The 20,587-nt window shown below is 39.6% G+C and overlaps 1 long non-coding RNA gene across 1 annotated transcript in view; it reads left to right on the top strand.

Annotated features, from left to right (window-relative positions):
• The first annotated feature begins 1,051 nt into the window (after positions 1-1,051).
• Positions 1,052-20,587, top strand: part of LOC137055928 (uncharacterized) — a 68,806-nt gene continuing 49,270 nt past the window's right edge. The window contains exon 1 of the long non-coding RNA XR_010900127.1: positions 1,052-1,134. This is a non-coding gene — a long non-coding RNA (uncharacterized lncRNA). The remainder of the gene's footprint in view (positions 1,135-20,587) is intronic.

The raw sequence follows: 20,587 nt of genomic DNA, 5'->3' as shown, positions 1-20,587 counted from the left end.
CACGAGTTTGACAAGGGCCAAATTGTGATGGCTAGACGACTGGGTCAGAGCATCTCCAAAACTGCAGCTCTTGTGGGCTGTTCCCGGTCTGCAGTGGTCAGTATCTATCAAAAGTGCTCCAAGGAAGGAACAGTGGAGAACCGGCCACAGGGTCATGGGCGGCCAAGGCTCATTGATGCACGTGGGGAGCGAAGGCTGGCCCGTGTGGTCCGATCAAACAGACAAGCTACTGGAGCTCAAAGTCCAGAAGTTAATGCTGGTTCTGATAGAAAGCTGTCAGAATACAGGAATGTTTTGAGGAGCACAACAAGTTTGAGGTGTTGACTCGGCCTCCAAATTCCCCAGATCTCAATCCAATCGAGCATCTGTGGGATGAGCTGAACAAACAAGTCCGATCCATGGAGGCCCCACCTCGCAACTTACAGGACTGAAAGGATCTGCTGCTAACGTCTTGGTGCCAGATACCACAGCACACCTTCAGGGGTCTAGAGGAGTCCATGCCTCGATGGGTCAGGGCTGTTCTGGCAGCAAAAGGGGGACCAACACAATATTAGGAAGGTGATCATAATGTTATGCCTGATCGGTGTATGTTACTGATCATCATATACTATAGTATTTACATGGTATTCAATGCATTTTAAAGAATACCATGGCGTTATCATGGTGAATTTCCAAAGAAAATATGGTATTTCCATGATTTTAAGCATGAGCAGCGGGAGAGAAAGGACTGGATTTGACGGATTAAATAAATTAATTTGTTCTTTTGTAACACATGTATGGTGGTTAATGTGTGACCCCGGTTGATGTTTTTATTATGATTTTTGACAGACTTTTAGTTTGAAATTATATTGTCTTTTATTTTGTAGTCTCTTGTTGTGTTTCATGTTGTAGTTGTACCACACGTGTCTGATTAGGCCTACTTTCCTACTATGTAGTGTAAAATGAGTACGCAGTATTTATTAAAACTCATGGAGAAAAAGCAAGAAAGTTGTCCATAGTTAAATTGAACCTGAGTGAATTGTGTTTGTGTTGCTCTTATGCCATAAATCAAAGAAGACCCGTACGCCAGAGGATAATGCCAACATGGCGGATGTATTCATACTACACACCTGCTTTATACAGACACTGCAAGAAGTAAGTTCTTTGTTTAAATTTCCTTAGAAAATGCAAACTTGCTATAAAGTATGTGATTTTGAACGCAGCTTTATTTTGTTAAATTGGCAATTCATATACAGCCTTGTGTTTGTGGATGGAATTTTTGCTTTATTATTTAAATGTTTGCGGATGACATGGGAGGGATGTGTATCGGTTGGCGAGGCAGAGGGTTAGAGATGGAAAGATCTGCAGCAGGTTAGAGTGATTAAAGATAGAGATGGAAATGTTTTGACAGGTGACAGGAGGGCGAGGGAAAGAAGGAAGGAGTACTTTGAGGAACTGATGAATGAGAAAAATAACAGGGAGAGAAGAGTTGTAGACGCAAATATTGTTGACCAGGAAGTAGAAAGTATTAGCAAGGGTGAAGTTAGGAGAGATTTGAAAAGGATGAAGAGAGGAAAGGCAGTCCTGATGACATACCAGTGGAGGTATGGAAGTGTCTAGGAGAGATGGCAGAAGAGGTTTTAACTAGGCTGTTCAACAAGGTTAGAGAGTGAGATGCCTGAGGAATGGAGAAGTGTTTTGGTGCCGATTTTTAAGAACAAGGGAGATGTGCAGAGTTGTGGAAACTACAGAGGAATTAAGCTGATGAGCCATACAATGAAGTTGTGCAAGGCTAAGGCAAGAAGTGGACATTTGTGAGCAGCAGTATGGTTTCATGCCCAGAAAAAGCACTACAGATGCATTGTGTTTTGAGAAAGTTAATGGAGAAGTACAGAGAGGGTCAGAAAAAGCTGCATTGTGTCTTTGCAGATTTAGAGAAAGCATATGACAGAGTGCCAAGAGAGGAGCTGTGGTATTGTATGAGGAGGTCTGGAGTGGCAGAGAAGTATGTTAGAGTTGTCAGGATATGTATGAGAGCAGTAAGACAGGGGTAAGGTGTGCCGTAGGTGAAACAGAGGACTTCATGGTGAAGGTGGGACTGCATCAAGGATCGGCTCTGAGCCCCTTCTTGTTTGCGGTGGTGATGGACAGGCTGACAGATGATGCTTGCGGAGAACATTGTGATCTGTAGTGAGAGCAGAGAGCAGGTGGAGGAAAGTCTAGAGAGGTGGAGGTTTGTTCTGGAGAGAAGAGGAATGAAGGTTAGTCACAGGAAGACAGAATACATGTGCGTGAATGAGAGAGAACCAAGTGGAAGAGTGAGGTTACAAGGAGAAGAGGTAAAGAAGGTGCAGGATTTTAAGTACTTTGGGTCAACAGTCCAGAGCAATGGGGAGTGTGGAAAAGAGGTGAAGAAGCGTGTGCAGGCAGGTTGGAATGGGTGGAGAAAAGCGTCAGATCTGTTGTGTGATAAAAGAGTACCAGCAAGAATGAAAGGAAAGGTGTACAGGACAGTAGTGAGACCAGCGATGTTGTATGGTTTGAGGAAAAGACAGGAGGAAGAGCTAGAGGTAGCAGAGCTGAAGATGTTGAGGTTCTCTTTGGGAGTGGCAAGGATGGATAGGATCAGGAATGAGTCCATCAGAGGAACAGCACATGTGAGATGCTTTAGAGACAAAGTTAAAGAGGCCAGGCTGAGAGGGTTTGGACATGTTCAGAGGAGGGAGAGTGAATCTATCGGTAAAAAGATGCTGAGGTTAGAGCTGCCGGGCAGAAGATCGAGAGAAAGACCAAAGAGGAGGTTTATGGATATACTGGAGGACATGAAGATAGTCAGTCTGAGAGAAGAGGATACAGAGGATAGGACTAGATGGAGGCAGATGATTCACTGTGGCGACCCCTGAAGGTAAAAGCCGAAAGAAGAAGAAGAAGAAAAATAAGTTTTTAAAATGTAACATTCTACAATTTGGCAGTATTGGCTTTGATTCTAAAATGACCATGAATGATTCCATACGACTGAATATGGAAGTGTGTGTGTGTGTGTGTGTGTGTGTGTGTGTGTGTGTGTGTGTGTGTGTGTGTGTGTGTGTGTGTGTGTGTGTGTGTGTGTGTGTGTGTGTGTGTGTGTTGACACAAATTGTATTGATTGAGGCGACATTATGGTTTTACTGAAAATGTAACTCAAGTTTTGATGTTACTGTAAACATCCGACACTAGAATATCGAACTGTGGCTGTTGCTTGTTGTGGCACTTGAGGAATGCTGAGTCTGAGGTGGAGGAAACACACAAAAGACCGCAGCTATGGGAGCACATGGTGCCGAGCGGCTCGGGTTTTATGTGGAGAGTAATGAGAGAGCCAGCTGGACCTGTAAGTGATCCGGACTATTCTTTATGGCACGACCAGGGCGCATGTAACTTTGTTTCTCACCTCCACCGCTTGTTTTGCTTCATCTCTGGAACACAATGAGCAGTGGATGAGGCTGAGGATTTGATCATCTCTCTGAAAGTGTGGAGCGCACACTCACACAGACCTGCTGGATTTGCAGGGGAGTCTCAGTGTCACACACGTGCTCCCGCAGCAGAGTCCTGGGTGAAATATGCCACCTGTCTAAATGAGAAAAGACTGATTAAGGGAGACGGATCATCAGACGTAAATCAAGCACACCTCAGCCATGAACTGCAGTCCAAGCCGCGACCCGGACAGATACGCTGAATCGCTAGATTTGCTTTGACAACGATCTCAAACACTTATGATGTAAAGCATCGTTTTATACGCCTGACTAAGTCTCTGTCTTAATGTCCTTATATACAGACCTTGAAATTTGGGAAGAAAATGACTAGCTGCGAATAAAAATCTGTCCATTTTGTTGATGTCACTTTTTGTATAGGAGAAGCTTAGCTCTGTAAAGCCTGACATATAAAATAATAGTCAGACAAATCAGATTTTTGGACGTTGAACAAACTTCCCAATGCATGTGTTTTGTATGACATTTGATACATCAGGCTTTTATGGCTCATATAGTCTGATATAGTGAGATTATGCAGCTCATTCCTGAGGAAGAAAAAATATCTACGTTTTATTCAAAGACCAAAACTGAGCAAAATATGACATTTGGTGCAAATTCTGATATTTTTTGGCCAAGTATAGGAGAGAGTAGAGACTTGCATATAAATATCAGTATCTGCCAATAATATGTCTCAGTAAGACCGTATTTAAATGCTAGTTTTATGATGCTCTGTAGTTTTAAGACATAATGCAATGCAACACAATGATGATTGAGAGATGAACACAAACATTTATTAAAAGCTTGATAAATGAGAAACATTTGAATGTGATTTAAAAAAAATATATGAATATGTATGTATAATGGATAATCAAGTAAATCTAAGTTGCTTCACCACAAAAAAAAAAAAATGTTCATCTTGAAATATTCTTATGTTTTGCTTTAAAAAATTGTCACACTAAAAAGACATGTGATCTGCAAGCTGAAAGTGGATGTTTTTTAAAATTATACGAAAAGGCCCTTTACTTGCTAAAAAAAAGTCTAAATCATCAATGAGATGGCTGAAGACGTGTAGTAGAATTTGATTGCGTGCAAGTTTTCAGCAAAGTTTTCTGTATGATGCAATAGGATTTATAGGGTTAAATGCATACATTTTTAAAAGTCATTTTACACTGAATCCAGTGTGAATTAAAGTCTACCAAGTTCCAATAAGAAAACCAGAATTGACAAATACTTTTGGGGGCCTGAAAAAAAAAAAGTAAACAATGCCATTATCATCTCTGTGCAAACAATAAAAACATGAATTTGTGCAAATGAAGACATCATGTCCATGCATATTATTCAGTCTATAGGCATGTGAGATCCGTGTGAACGGAGATCGTTTTGACTGCTGTCATCTGTTCATAAACCTTTCCAAATGCAATGATCGCGTGTCGCAGTTCATGTTGGCGATAGTCATTCATATCTCAGTGTTTTAGTGCTGCAGGTCATTCTTATTGGAACACTGAACATCTAGAGACTGGAGGTATGAAAAAACAAACCTAGAGATGCATTTTAGCAGAATCTATGCGACTAATGGGTGATTTGGGGGGGTGATTGATATAATCGCGCACCTCTTTGATTCTAGTGACAGCGGGACTGAGGACTCATGTCTTCTCACTTCCTGTCCCGTCTCAGAAACATCTGCTTCTCATTAAAATGCTAGATCTACCAGGAGAGCTAAAACTGAAAACAAGGCATAAAATGCAGACGGATACCCGATTGCCTCCTTTTGTTATGGATAAACAGATATACCCTGGTGTCGGACGTGCACTTCATATGGCCTGCACTTGGGGTTTCTGCATCGGTTGTGATTATGCTAATATTCTTTTTTTTAGCAGTCATAAAAGTTCATGATGATGAAAATGCAGAGGATGGATCGTTGTGTACATGTGTACAAAAGCAAGCGTTCGAAAGCAGCTGTCTCTGTCAAGAAGTGCGACCAACAAAGTCAGAAAGAGAAAGAGACACACAATGTCTTAGCATATCAGATCATTTGACTTGGCACAGTTAGTGTGGGTTATAAAATGTCAGATGGTAATTGAAGGGGATGGATCATCAAACATTTAGAAAAATGATAATTTATTGATATGCTATGCTTTGTCCTCGTATGTGGACACCAGGACTTTTTTTTTCTTTTCTTTTTTTCAACATTACATGTTTAGGTTTCAGGATTTTTTTAACCAGACTTTAAGATTGATTCTCACCTATGTTATGACAGATATAACATAACTAATTAATTGATATACCATTTTACTTCTACTGTGCAATATGTGTGTAAAATGGCCACACATGGATTTTCCCATTTAATGCATTGTATCTATACACTCTAATTTTTATTAATGTGTTTTTGGAGCAACATGTAATGAAAGGGAGTAATAGAACATTTTCATAATAATATCTAATATTTTATAGGAATATTGATATGTAAATTATTTCCCTATTCACTTGCTGTGTCTCATAAAGTGCCTGATAAACAGGCTTTAAGTCCCATTGTGCCTACAGTGGACATTTATGAAATCAATGCCCTGTTTTTTAATAAAGTGATTTTGATTAAAAACCCCATAACCTCTTCATGAGATGTTGATTTATAACAAACAATTAGAAAATTAATCAGATTTAAATAACTACAAAATATTATCATATTTCCATATGAGTGCTAAATTGGATCATTCAGTCATTTTTAAAGACCAAGAAGAAGTTTTTGTTCTGGTGAAACCTCAAAACAAACGGTATCTGTGAAAAGCCTGAATTTGCTGATTGTGCTCTTTACAGGACATCCAGACTTAAAGGTCCCGTTCTTCGCGTGTTTTCGAAGCTTTGATTATGTTTACAGTGTGCAATATAACATGAGTTCATTTTTGCGTGTAAAAAAACACAGTATTTTTCACACAATTTACTTATCTGTACAGCGCTGTTTCCTCTGTCCTAAAAACGGCCTGATGATTTCCTTGTTCTATGAAGTCCCTCCTTCAGAAACACGTAACGAGTTCTGATTGGTCCAGCGCTTCCCGTGTTGTGATTGGACAGCAGCTTAGCGCACTTTGCCCGGAAAGGTCCCGCCTCTTACCTTAACGGGGAGATGCAAGCGCTGAATGCGCGCTCTTCTCCACGTGGGAGAGCAACGAGACCACGCCCCCTATTTTGCACGTTCTTGTGGGCGGAGCTTTAGTCAACAAACGGTTCTAGTGACGTCATTACAGCAGGAAGTGCAGCGGTGTAGTCCAAACCGGCCGCTCGCTGTAGGCTTTGAAAGGGAACTTCTGTTAAATAAAATATTTCGCTTGGCATTGAACTTTGAGCTTTATAATTTTACAGGTATTATTTATGCTCTAACAGCAACATTACACACTAACTAAAGTTTGAAAGATGGAATCGCGAAGAACGGGACCTTTAATGGTTTCAGAGAAATGTACTTAATTATAATGTCCTCGTACTTGCACAGTGGCACCCAGGAGGATAAACAAAACTTTTAACTTTAAATATATGTAGACCTTCATTCAAAAGTATGGGATAAGTGAGATGTACCGGTAATTGCATTAATTTGACCAAAAGTGACAGTAAAGACATTTATAATGTAACAAAAAAAAAAATATATTCACAATTTTTTTTTTTGGTTTTTAGACCTTTCTATTCTTCAAAGAAAGAAAAAAAGTATCACTGTTTCCAGAAAGATCTGAACTGCAGCAGCACAACTGTGTCCAACACTGATAATAATCATAAATGTTTCTTGATCTGGCATATCTGTTAAGGATCATGTGATACTGAAGACTGGAATATAAACGCGGCTTTGATCACAGAAATGAATGACATTCGCCTTATTCACCTGGCGGCCATTTTGAAAACTCTAACGCCGTTGTGGGGTACACAAACCCGGAAGCTGGACTCCGATACAGTACTAATCAATAGCAGCATTCTGTGTCACTGCACTTTGTCACTCAGGATAAAATCCTACAGAGGACAAACCTTTCATCGTTTTCCGGAGGATAAGGGATTACATGGAGAGTGGATTAAAAAAATATCAGAAGGGATCCTGGTCGTAATTTCTGCATTTTACTACAGACGAAGTTCGAAAGACTCGAGCACTAGCAAGACTGGGACATGTCAAGTCAGCTTTATTTAGCGCTTTTACAATACCGATTGTTCCAAAGCAGCTTCACGGTGTAAACAGGACAATACTGCAACAAAATTTGATTCCGCTGCAGTCATTCTGGAGAAAACGGTGATGTTATCATCTTATTTTAATCTATCATATAGTGTCAACGTGGGCAGATCAGTATTATAGTTGATACAGTTAATTTACATGTGGGAGAGATGTGTATGTATAAGCTGGATCTTCATATATGTAAAATAAAATGTCCATTTATCCTAAGAATAAAGTACAATTTTATTACACATGGATGATGTCTTTCATAACTTGACAACTGGTCAGAACATCAGAAAGAAATAAGTCATTCAAAAACATTGATAGGCACACTGGTCTAGGTTTGTAAGTGGTAACTATGTACATTTATTGGTATGGAGGAATACAAATGGCCTGCTTGTATATTGTAAGTATGGAAAAACGTACCAGAAAAGGGCAAAACATTAGAAATTACATTAGGAGGAAAATTAAAAAACATTAACAAATGAAAACTATATACATAAACATATTATCAGTGATGCATTACATGATTTTGTTACACACAGCAGGCAGAAAGTGAGTGACACAGAATGCTGCTATTGATTAGTACTGTATCGGAGTCCAGCTTCCGGGTTTGTGTACCCCACAACGGCGTTAGAGTTTTCAAAATGGCCGCCAGGTGAATAAGGCGAATTTTACAATATATTACAACAGAAAATGGTTATTGTAAATTAAAAAATAATATTTCACCATATTCCTGTATTTTTACTGTATTTTTGAACAAATTAATGCAGCCTTGGTGAGCAGAAGAGACTTGGTTTATGTAACCTCTTTTTTTATTTTTATTTATTTATTTATTTTGGTACTTGATATCCAGAACTTGTCATCCCTATGGCCACATGTACATTTTTCTCTCCTGATTCCGGAGGCGCTGTTTCTTCTGAACTGAAGTGGAATCCATTGTTTGGTCTGTGGGGCTGTGAAAGTTTGGAAAAAGCGTCGGCTGATCTGTCAGCGGGACCTCTGCGGCACGCAGGCCTCCGGTTCTGGAACCGTTTCTTTTCAACACCCTTTCGCGCTAGCAGAGGACATGTGTTGCATATATTTTCTCTTCAAACACGGCTGGACGGTGCCCTCACGCACACACGTGACCGCCCTACTGTTATCGAGTCGTTGCATCGTCTCTTGTTGTAATCCCCATCTTAAATCTGCCTATAATCGCAGTAAAGTTTTCTCAGGGTTGAATTTCACTCTTCCATACGGCTTCTTGGCAGCTGCGGTTTCACCCTGACCATTGTTTTGTGTGATAAGTAGTCCATAACCCAGGTTAAGCTGGGCAGATTATATACAGTATGAAGCGGGGCGCTGCGGACCACCTCATGTGAGGATGGAAACCCGACCCGCCCGTGTGCGGTTTACAGTGCCTTGGTTATGATGGAAGACAACTTTTGCTTTGACTTTATGTAAATTGTTCAGTAAGTCAGATGGTTTGAGTTAGTCTACCCCCCACAGCCTTAAAACGGCAAGCGGGCGACGGCTAGAGCTAAACAAAGACCTGCACCAGAGGGCTGGAAATGAGTTTTCAGTATTTACCTCTCTGAAGGATACAGGATCATCCAGGGAGGGGAATTTGGTGTTATGCAGTAGTGGCTTAAGTTTCGCTAATTCAATCATGCAAGCTCCGCTCACATTTCTTTAGCGGTGAGGCAAACAGGTTTTGAAAAATGCTTATCTCGGTATCAATTTACTCTTTGTGTTAACTTTGTCGAGTTATCAGAGCCGTTTTGATGAAAATAAAATACAGCTCACGCGTACCTCCCTGTTAGCTTGACCCGTGAGCCCTACCACATGGGCAGAGGCGAATTCAGCACATTTATTCATCTTTTGACCTTTGCTGAGGCCTACGTAAAACGGCTTACCTGAAATGTGTATGGGAGATGTAGCTTCCCTTGTGAAAATGTAGTAGAGGTCTTATGCTTGATTTAGTGTGTAATGTTGCTGTTGGAGCATGAAAAAGATCTGTTAGGTTACAAATCTCCACTCCAAAGGGAGATATTTTATTCAACTGAATCCACTTTCCAAGAACTACAATGAACAACCCGTTTGGACTACAATGCGTTTTTTTCCAGATATTTTGAAGTCATAGGGCTCTATCATACCCCCGGGGCAATGCGACACCAGACGTGTTACAAGTGTTTTTTGCTAGTTTTAGCATTTTCACGTCAAGCTCCAGGATGTTTTAATAGCAAATGAAACCAAAACCAAACCAAACTATTCAGGCTTTGTTGGTACCATGATGCTGATCATCAGCTTTCTCTGTCAACTCAGACTTTGATCCTGAGTTCAGGAGTTCAGCTGTGACATCAGTAGTGAACAGCCAATCACAGGCTGTGGATCAGGGATGTGACATCAGTAGTGAACAGCCATTCACAGGCTGTGGATCAGGGATATGACATCAGTAGTGAACAGCCAATCACAGGCTGTGGATCAGGGATATGACATCAGTAGTGAACAGCCAATCACAGGCTGTGGATCAGGGATATGACATCAGTAGTGAACAGCCAATCACAGGCTGTGAAACTGAGATTCACTTCTCACAAGAGAAGCCGTGTGATTAATTTCTCTCTTCTGCTGACTATTACATGATTGTAAAATATTACGAATTTATACAAATTTACACCGCAAGAAGAAAAGAGCTGTCTATTAAAGAGGACAACTTAAAGAAAAAATATTATATGTCAATGCAAGTAAAAGTTATGAAGTTAGTTTAGTTGATATATAGAGAGAATTGAACATTTAAGCTCAGTAATATTCTTTTTAATAGCTTTATTTATTGATTTTAAAGCTTATTTGTATTACTTTATATAGGCTATTTATATTAATTTTTACAAAGTGCCTATTAATGATTGATTAACTAAAATGATAAATGTGTAATTGATTAAGGGTATAATAATTACCTAAATTATATCTAAATCCTTCAAAATTATTATTATTATAAATAAGTAAGGGATAATGTGCACCCAGCCGGTTGTTATCGCAGAATAAACCCCGACAGAGCGATCAGGACCCCGACGCGAAGCGGAGCATCACTCTGAAGGGGTTTATTCTGCGATAACAACCGGCTGGGTGGACATTATCCCGCTTATTACACGGCTACTAGTCTCAAATAAATTAGACACTAAATATTGTCTTGAGATTAAATATTTTATTAGCTCTTACGCAAAGCTTCCGCGAAGAAAAACAGTTCCAACCTGCTTTAAGACTTTATCTATTGCTGCTAAATGTTGAGAATGAATGCTGAAAGGGTTAGTTCACCCAAAAATGAAACCAAGCCAATGATTTACTCACCCTCAGGTCATTATAGGTGTTTATGACATTCTTCTGTCAGACAAATACAATCAGAGTTATATTTAAAAAGTCCAGGCTAACGTTAATCCCAGCAGTAGTTGTAGTTGTGTTTGAAGTCCATAAAAAATGCAGCTGTCCGTCAATAACTGCTCCACACGACTCCGATGGGTTAATGGAGCCTTCTGATTCCAATCGATGCGTTTGTGTAAGAAAAATATCCATATTTAAAACTTTATAAAGGAAACCTGCCTTGAAGTCTTCCATTGTAACCCACGGCTGTTTAAGCCACAAGATGGCGCCAGCGTTAAGCGTAGAAATAGTGCCGGTCAAGATAACTCGTAGTACCCGGATGAGTGGTTGTTATCTGGAAATAACATACCGCTGGAATGCGCGATTGACCAATCAGAATCAAGTATTTCACAGAGCCGTGTAATAAGCATTGTTAAAAGCCAGATGCTGGCCAATGTCGTGACCTTTAATTTGGAGTAGAAACAGGGTGTGTGGCTTTATTGCATCAGAAGTGTATCACTTTGCTCACAGCTGATTGGTCCAATTTCAGTTTGAGATCTCTTATCCAGAACATAAGCTGCTGGAGCAGGTAAGTCGTGGAGCGTAAGTTACTATGGCGATTAACACAGCTAAAAGCCAAACCACTTTAATGGTGCCTAAAACCCAGGATTGGCACAAACTAAACTTAAACATATCTGGCTAGCCAACTAAACCGGCTTCATCTAAATTTAGCCCAGTGCCCCACAAAGACTTAACACAGCACAGCATATCAGATTGGAAAGGCATTTATTTTCAATAAAATGAAGCAAATATTTGAAAATGGGATATAAAGTGTCTAACGTGTTTAATAATAAAGTGTTTCTCGGGTAGGGTTTTATTATCCCAATAAGGGGGCATCCATTTAATCATTTTAAATTGAAAATAAACATACTTTTAACATTTGCAATAAACTGCAAGTGGACATTCAATGCATTCTTGTAACCATGCATTGCTTTTGTCATCAACCTGTTTTCCTACTACAATTTTACAGTAATCTGTTTAAAAGAATGACAATAATAAAGATATTCTTAGTAGGCTACTAAAATCAGAATGTATTAATTAAGTTTTATTTAATTCTGAATTTGAGGTCTGGACTGGCAGGGAAACTGTTATACCTCAAATTACCGGTTTGCATGAACTGTTAAATAAGGGGTTTGTTCTCAACGACAAACAAATCATATACTGTTTGGTAACTAATGGATTGAATTTATCTGGGTGGTAGACAGTGGTGTGTGGTAAACCAAGTCTTTTTTTCTCTCGATTGGTTATGGGATTACATGATTCAAGTAGACCTGTAAAATAGCCAAAGCTAAAAGCAAGAAGTCCCTGATGAATCAGATGGAAAAACTGGCTGTCTGACCTTCAGCAGAGCTGCAATTCTTTCAAAGAATTTAAGTATCTGAGCTAATCTTGGGAAACGACATTCTTCACTGCATGTTCCAGTAATGTGTAATTTTCTCTTATTTCCAGTAATATGGATTTTCTGTGTGTATAAATAGTCCTGCCACTCACTCGGGTACACGTGAGGGATTTCTACTCCAGTGAACAAAGTGGGAAATGATGACGAGTCAAAAAATGAGTCAAGTTTTTGAGCTCTTTGATGTCAAGGACACCCAAATATGATGCACCTTTGTAGGGATCCCCTTTCTGTGGCCAGAGGGGCACCGAGCCTGGTTTCTCACAAGTTTTTTTTCTCCTCTTCATTCTGTCACCTTGTGGAGTTTGGGTTGCTTTCCATCGTTGCCTCTGGCTTAGGGGTGTAACGGTACAGTGATTCGTACCGAACCGTTTTGGTACAGGGCTTTTGGTTCGGTTCGGTTTCAACCGCGGAAAGACAACGGCTTGAGAATATATTGTGTAACCTAAGTAAGGACTCCCTATATAGTTTACAGCAGTATCTTTCAGAAACTTTGTTATAGTTGAATTAATTTAAGGACAGACACTTTTTTTCAGTATATATACCACTCTTGAAACAAAAAAGAAAAAAGAAAAAAGCTATTTTGTAAAACTGCTGTACCGAAATCGTACCGAACCGTGACTTCAAAACCGAGGTACGTACCGAACCGTCAGATTTGTGTACCGTTACACCCCTACTCTGGTTTGCTTAGTTGGGGACACTTAATATTCAACAATATTATTGATTTGACTGCACTGACACTGTTAGATGAGAACTGAAGTGAGCTGTAGATTAAATGAACCAATTTAATAATTCATGATCTGTACAATCAGATTGGAAAGATCTGAAATAATCTTATCGACAGAACTTTCTGTATAAACAACTTTCAGAATCTGAAATCGGAGTGGATTCGCTTGCGTGTTGTACACTTAAGAAAGAAAATAAGGCTCACCACTGACTGAGTGCAAAATAATTTCAACCTTTTATCTTTGTTGAACTTGCTTTGAAAGGCAAAAATTTGCATGTGCCAGTAAAAATAACAACTTCATACGTCTAAGGGTGGGCAAGAAAACAATAGCTAACCCTATATTTAGTCTATCCTGTGGTGGGTTTAACTCCTCCGGCCACAAGAAGACTTTAATAATCTCTCCAAACAGCTTATTATACTTTTCATCCTCTGCCAACACTGAATCACATCACAGAAAGAATCGAGTGTACTTGGACTGATCATCGTCCTCTAATCTTGGTGGTCATCTCCATAAAGTTATAGTTTATAATGTAATTTTCCCATTTTGCTTTGGCTATAGTGAACCGAAGTGTGGTCTCAGCCTTCACCTCTAGAAAAACCCAAACGGGGTCTTGTCTAAATATATGTTAATCTATGAATGACCAAGAAAAGCCATTGCTGGACATTTTAAGAATCTGCTGTGTCACTCAAATCATGTGGGTTAATTTATTAACGCTATACTGAACCCGCTGGACAGTTTAAAAGCATAACAATAGGAGCAAAAGATGTCCAAAAAATACACATTATCAGGTGCGGATCATTTTTAGAGTCTCTTATAAATATCACACATTTTACTCAAGAAAGTCTGAGGATTATTAGGTTATCTTGCGGTTCACGAATGTAACAGCTCCTGTCTGGCATTGATTCTGCTGGTCGGAACAACAACAGTCTTGAGTTGCTTTCTGTAAATGGTCCAACTTAAATGAACCTTGATTCAATATGTCACCCCAGATCAGAACTGTGATTTTTAGCTCAAGCAGGCCTGGGCCTTGTCGAAGTAATTGGAGGAGAGCAGAAAAGCAACCAAGGCATGTTGAATGCATGTGTGAAAAGACGTAAAAACCTTAGTTTCCCGCTGTTATCAGGACAAAATTCTGACTTCAATTATTCTCTTTCAGTTCAGTTGGAATTTTAACTGGCCACACACACCACAGAAAGATGAACCAGAATTTGAGTTTGACTGACAGGAACTGGAAATTTTGAACCGTCCAAATTTTGAAACATTTAAAGGGGTCATTTCATGACAAATTTACTTTTTTTGTGTATAAAGGGCCTTTCACACTGGATGCGATTTTGACGTGTGAATAATTCACGCAATAGTTGTATTTTTTGATCAGCTGTTTGTGTAATGAGCACTTCCACACTGAACGCGAGTGTGCTGCAGCGAAAAAACAACATTTATTTTTTTCCTTTCTATATCGATTTTTTCTTCTTCTTCCTTTTACGGCGACAGAAACGGCTTCAACCAATCACATACAAGGAAATAAAGGTGATGAAATGCCCAGTTGATGTCACGAGCTATTCACTCAATGTGTGTGGGTGTGCATTGGCACTGCCTTCACATTTCGATTCGATTACGATTCACTAGGCAACGATTCAATTCAATTCAATTTTATGATGCATTGCGATGCATCAAGATTCTATTGCACACAAGGCAAATTTTTCATCAGACATGAGGCAATACAAGCAGATATTAAACAACAGATTTTATTGGCTGCTATGTGTCTCCTGTATCTTTGACATAAAAGTTATTAAATAAAATAAAATGTGATTAAATAAAATAAAATAAAATGTAATTAAATCAAATTCACTGGTACAGGGTATTGGATATGGCATTTTTAAAACCTGAAAAAGAAAACAATCAAAATCACAGCTTTCAATGCTTTTTGTTTTTGTTTTTTTTACACCCAGTGAAATAGCAGCTCTAATACAGGGCACTTCCTGAAGTCCTGTGCAAATATTAAAATAATAAGTAACAATATTTTAACAACAACCACCCAGGAATAAAAATATTCTGTGCAACAACACACAGTAACCACTTATTACTGTGAATTTTTTTTTCAAGTAGTAAAGTGCAAACTATTCTCAACAAAACAGCAGCTTAGCAGCTTTAAGACAATGACAATTATATGCCTGTCCTGATCCTACCATCACATCAGCTGCATACAATAAAATATTAAGATGTGAAATACGGTAATGTCAGTAGCTTATATCGGCACTCAATTGTTTTAAGCATGTGGCGAAACCCCGCATTTTCTACCACAGAATAGGGTCATTGATCCTTCGCTATAAACATGCCACCGATCGTGTGATCCTCTTTGCTCTCTCGGAGCTGTGTGGCAATGTTGACATTCGTCAATTCTTGGCTGGGATGTGTCGACTTTTTGTGTTGTTGTTGAAGTTAACCATCGACATGGTTTGCAAAGTTAGTTGTATTGCCAACGTGCTTAATTTTAGTGTGGCAGATTTTACACACCGCGTAAGACTTGTCTAGTTTCCCATTCACTTCATAAAATCCAAAATGTGCCGCTTTCCAAGCTTTGGGTGTGTTTTTAATAACCCGTCTGTCGCGGTCATCTCCCTCCGCCTCAGACATCTTGCATGTTGTTGTTGATATTCTCCCGGAAGCGGAAGTATTTGAAACTTCACAACTTTATCGTCCGCCAGAAAATAAGCAGTGACATAATCGATTATGGCACTTTGCTGCATCGATGCTGAATCGTTCATGCCCCGCATCGCCGAATCGATTATTGTTGACACCCCTAGCGTCCGCGATTATTGAAAGTGAATGTGTTGCCACCAGTACGTCTGTGGCGCTGAAATGTTTACATTGTGACTCATCTGGAAACATCTGCTGCGGATCGATTGGTTTCCTGAAGTGTGTGTTAGTCTCGTCAGATGCGCTGCTAACGTTACTGTCTCTCGAGCTAGCTGCTCAAATTGTCCCACAGACTTTGGAAAGTAAGTGCAGAACCGGCAATGATAAAGTTTTAGCTCCTGTACAAGATTAACAGACTCCTCTTCAGACTCTCTGTTCTTTAAGACTGGGTGCACCCAAAACCTTCTTTTCGGTCTTTTAAATTAAACGAAAAACTAGTCTTCACTAAATGATGAAGTGTTTGTGACGAATGTTTTGGAATGTTGAAGCTCTGAAACGTCGCAAATTTGTGTCGCGGCTGATGTGAAAGGTTTTGACGCGAAATATTCGCTTCGCTTTTCTGTCACGCGTCTGGTGTGAAAGGGCCTTAAGTGCTATAATCGGGTCCCCTGTGCATCTACCAACCCCCAAAACATGAAAAAGGACATCCCAGTACGTTTGTTTTAGTAAGCCTTTTTCTGCTAGTGTAGCAGGTGTGCTTTAAGAATTTTGTGATTCCACTTGTCATGACCATTTTTGGGTTTTCCTTTATCTTTCCGACTACCATGCTGATTTGGGGGGTGGGCACACTTTGCTACTTCCCAGTCTGCACGAGATTGAAGTTTATGTGGGGACTTATAAAGGGCCGCATATTGTGTAATTGATTAGTTTACACAGTATACATGTATGGTTGTCCCTCTGTAATGTGTAATCATATGCTTCATTGCTTTATCTTCTTTCTTTAAGTGTTTTTCCTAACTTTAGTTTCATCTTTATCTTTCTCAGCGTCGTGCATTGCTGGGTTGTTCTAATTGCTGCACGAGTCCTCATATATGTCTCTGTTATACCAGATCAATAAAAAGGACTTGATGGGAGAAAGAGTTTGTGAGTGATTCCTACAAAAGATAACACAACGCAGATAACACACCGCTACACTAGCATGTGAAAAAACGAGCCGCGCTCACGGCACCGACATTTTCTTTTCTCAAGCGGCAACAGTGTGCCAGTTATAACACCATGCCAAAGTAGACTAGAGAAGCTACTGTGTAAAATATAAAAACGGAAAATGTAATGGTAATTTTCTGCCAGTTCATTATCCAGTAATTTTACGGACATTCACGTTGACCCTTAAAATACAAAGTAATGCAATGTGTAATTCAAAATACAGGTAAACACCTGTAAAAAAAACAATATGGAAAATTCCTTCATATTTATACATTGTGCCCTATTTTTATGGATTTTTTTTACAGTGTAGTCATAAAATGTCTCATCTGTTTAAACATTATAACTGTTCTGTTTTTGGCTGTAATAATAAACTCCTAGCATCTGAGCCACTGCAGATACAGAGTGAATCATTGTACATGTTAGTAAATGCAGGATTTGCACAAAACTTGCTTCTCAAAGATGGATCACATCCAACTCTTCATGATCCAACTTCACACGCAAGTGCACTTTATAATGTGTTTGCAAATTGCTAATGTGGCTAAAGCTAGCTCAACACCTGTACAATGACATAGCGCTGATCTCGGTGAATACAGAGACAATGGTAACTTTAGCCACTGTATAGCATCCTAACCAGCACATTCACAAAGGCTTGCATCCATTCACTAAATATAACGTGCAGTACTTACATGTTCAGAAAATGAAGTAGTGATGGCGTTTTCAACACACTCCTTCATTAAAGCTTCGAAGCTTTACAAATCATTTGGTTCGAATCAATTGGTGCGGAGTGTGTATCAAACCGCCAAAGTCATGTGATTTTAGTAAACGAGGCTTCGTTACGTCATCACTGTTTCGAAACGTTTTGGAACACTTCAAAATGTCAATGGTTGACCGCTAGGGGGCGATGATCTCTGTGAACCCACGATTCAGCCATTAATTGAACAAGTGTCTGTGGGTTTCACCTGATCTCTGATCAGTTTTATACATTTGTAGACATTTAAATGAGACAGTATAATTATAAGGAATAATAGTAGGTGAAAGTCGCATATTGGCCTGTTTATCTGAGCCATCATTGGAACAAACAAAACAAGCCCTAACAACGGATAAAAGAACATAAAACACTTAATATTTAATCACACCCTGAAGAAGGCTGTTTTTGGGCTGCTATGCGCGGGTTGTTTTTTTTTTTACCCCCCATGCATTTTAAATGTTTTTCTATGAAATAGGCAGTTACTTAAAGGTACCATGTGTAAAAATTGAGGTAAAAATATCCAAAAAATGACCTACACGCATCAAAAGAATGAGAAGAAATAAGGGCGATGATGTCATTAAAAAAATTTCAAGTTATAGTGCTGCAGAGATATCAACCTTAATTAGCAGTAGCATTACTAGCCCCGGCCCGACAGGTGTCGTAATACCAGTCTCGGCCATGGGAGGCGGTATGCGGGCAGCATAACCGCCAGCCAACCTGGCGTACTTGAACCTGATGTCAATCGTGTGGAAAATACAGCCCACTACTTCATTTCAGTTCAGGGAAGAGAGCGGACGGATGGCCGAAGCCCCTTAAATGTATCTGATGTGATAAAAAATAGCTGTTTTTACCTGACCGGAAAAAGCGGAAGTGCGGGCGCCCGGCGACTGTGTCCCGTCCCGTCATAATAAAAGTCCCAGTACTCGCGAGCCGTTTAGAATAGGCGCCCTCCAGTGGACGAAAAGTTGCATAGTGCACCTTTAAAGGCTTTTTAATAATATGAAGAAGAGTGCCTTGGATTTGCATCTTTGTTCTACTTAATATTTAATATTACATTTTATAAGATGATTAGTTACTTACATTTGAAAGATTTTACTTTCATAAAACATTTGCAATAGATTTGTAAAAGGTGTTTTTATGCATGTTTGGCCTGGGTTTTTGTTGCATTTACACTGTTCTGACCAGCAGAGGTCGCCGTAGAGACTCGTGTCAGGTTGATTTGATGCTTCGACACAATTCGGCACATTTGCTTCAACTGTTTCAGTGTTTCACGAAGCCTCGGTCTGCCCATCACTAAAATTAAGTTGGTCCAACAATTGGTATTTATCCGTCCTTGCAAATTCTACTCACTGTGTGAGGTTCTCCACACTCAGGTTGTTGTTGACGTTTATCCAAACTAGCATGAGCTTTAAAGGTGCACTTTGTAGTATATATTTAAGTAAAATATCCAAAAATCACCAGGCCAGTGCTATATATTTTGTTCAGTTGAGGACCTACAATATCCCAGATGTTTCCATCTATTTGTAAATTGTGAGAAAATTGCTATTTTAACTAAGGACCGGGACGTGTCAGCATAGCGTTTGAGCGAGTCGCCTGTCAATCACATCATAACTGCGCTACCCTCGGTATGGGGTTTTACTTGGCAGGAGCGCTTTACTCTTAGCAGTGTGAACAAGTGAACGCACAGAGTAACATCATAACATCATTTTAAACACACTTAAACGTATCTAATATTATAAACAGATCTGCATTACCTCATAATCATGACCGGAAGAGCGGATCAGTGCAGGCGCCCGGCGAATGTGTCCCGTCCCGTCATAATAAAAGTCCCGGTGCTCTCGAGGCGTGTATTTGTTTACCAATCGCTCCAGCAGCTGTGCTCACCTCCACGGCACTCAGTCCTGCTTTGCTTCATACTACAGTAACGTTAATAACCGCATGCATGAACGTGATTTCTGCCCGTGTCCTAAATGGTAAATGGACTGCATTTATATAGTGTCCTATTTTCCACCGGCTGTGAGGTGAAGACCACATGTCCCAAGATACTGCGCTCACACTTGGCGCATTTGTTTTGAATAGGTGCCCTCCAGTGGACGGAAAGTTGCATAGCGCACCTTTAAAGGCTCTGCCCAATTCTGAAAAGGGGGCGGGGGCAGCAGCTCATTTGTATTTAAAGAGACATGAAAAAACAGCATGCCACCCAATTAGCTTTCAAAACATTTAATAATCAATAAAAATGTACAGATACATTTTGGTGACACCTGAGACTTGTATTACATCTTGTGAAAAGAGCTTTATAGGACCCCTTTGATATTTTGTGAAGCCACAAATTCTGTTTTGTCTTGACGGACGTTGTGTTTCTAGTTGAAAACAATTAAAGACCCATACATGCGTATATTTGAATTTCTACTTGTTTGCATTCAAATGCCAATTCCAATTGTGCATAATGTTTGTCACCTCAGTTCAAATTCAATTCCGTTGAATATATTCTGTTTTAAATTCTGAATGGTGCCCAACCCTGGCTGTTATTCTCATTTAGACTGTCATTCATGTGTGTCATCACATCTTGTTGTAGAGAAGCAACATAACACAACACACCAGGCAAAAATGACCATAAAGAGATTCAACCTAGTTACCTTTTATAGAAATGAGTGCAATGGAAAAGTAAGGTTATGGAACGTACTTTTTCAAGACAATGTCACTCTGTTCCTTATAGCAAATGGGAATCATCACATGCTTTATTTGAAGTTTCCACGGTGCTATGTTTTCAGGCTCGTAATAATGAAAGACAAAAAGCACTGGTTTAGAAACGGC

The sequence above is a fragment of the Pseudorasbora parva genome, chromosome 21, assembly GCF_024679245.1.
Source record: "Pseudorasbora parva isolate DD20220531a chromosome 21, ASM2467924v1, whole genome shotgun sequence".
NCBI lineage: Eukaryota > Metazoa > Chordata > Actinopteri > Cypriniformes > Gobionidae > Pseudorasbora > Pseudorasbora parva.
The sequence above is the reverse complement of the archived record's forward strand: the minus strand, read 5'-3'. Positions and strand labels throughout refer to the sequence as shown.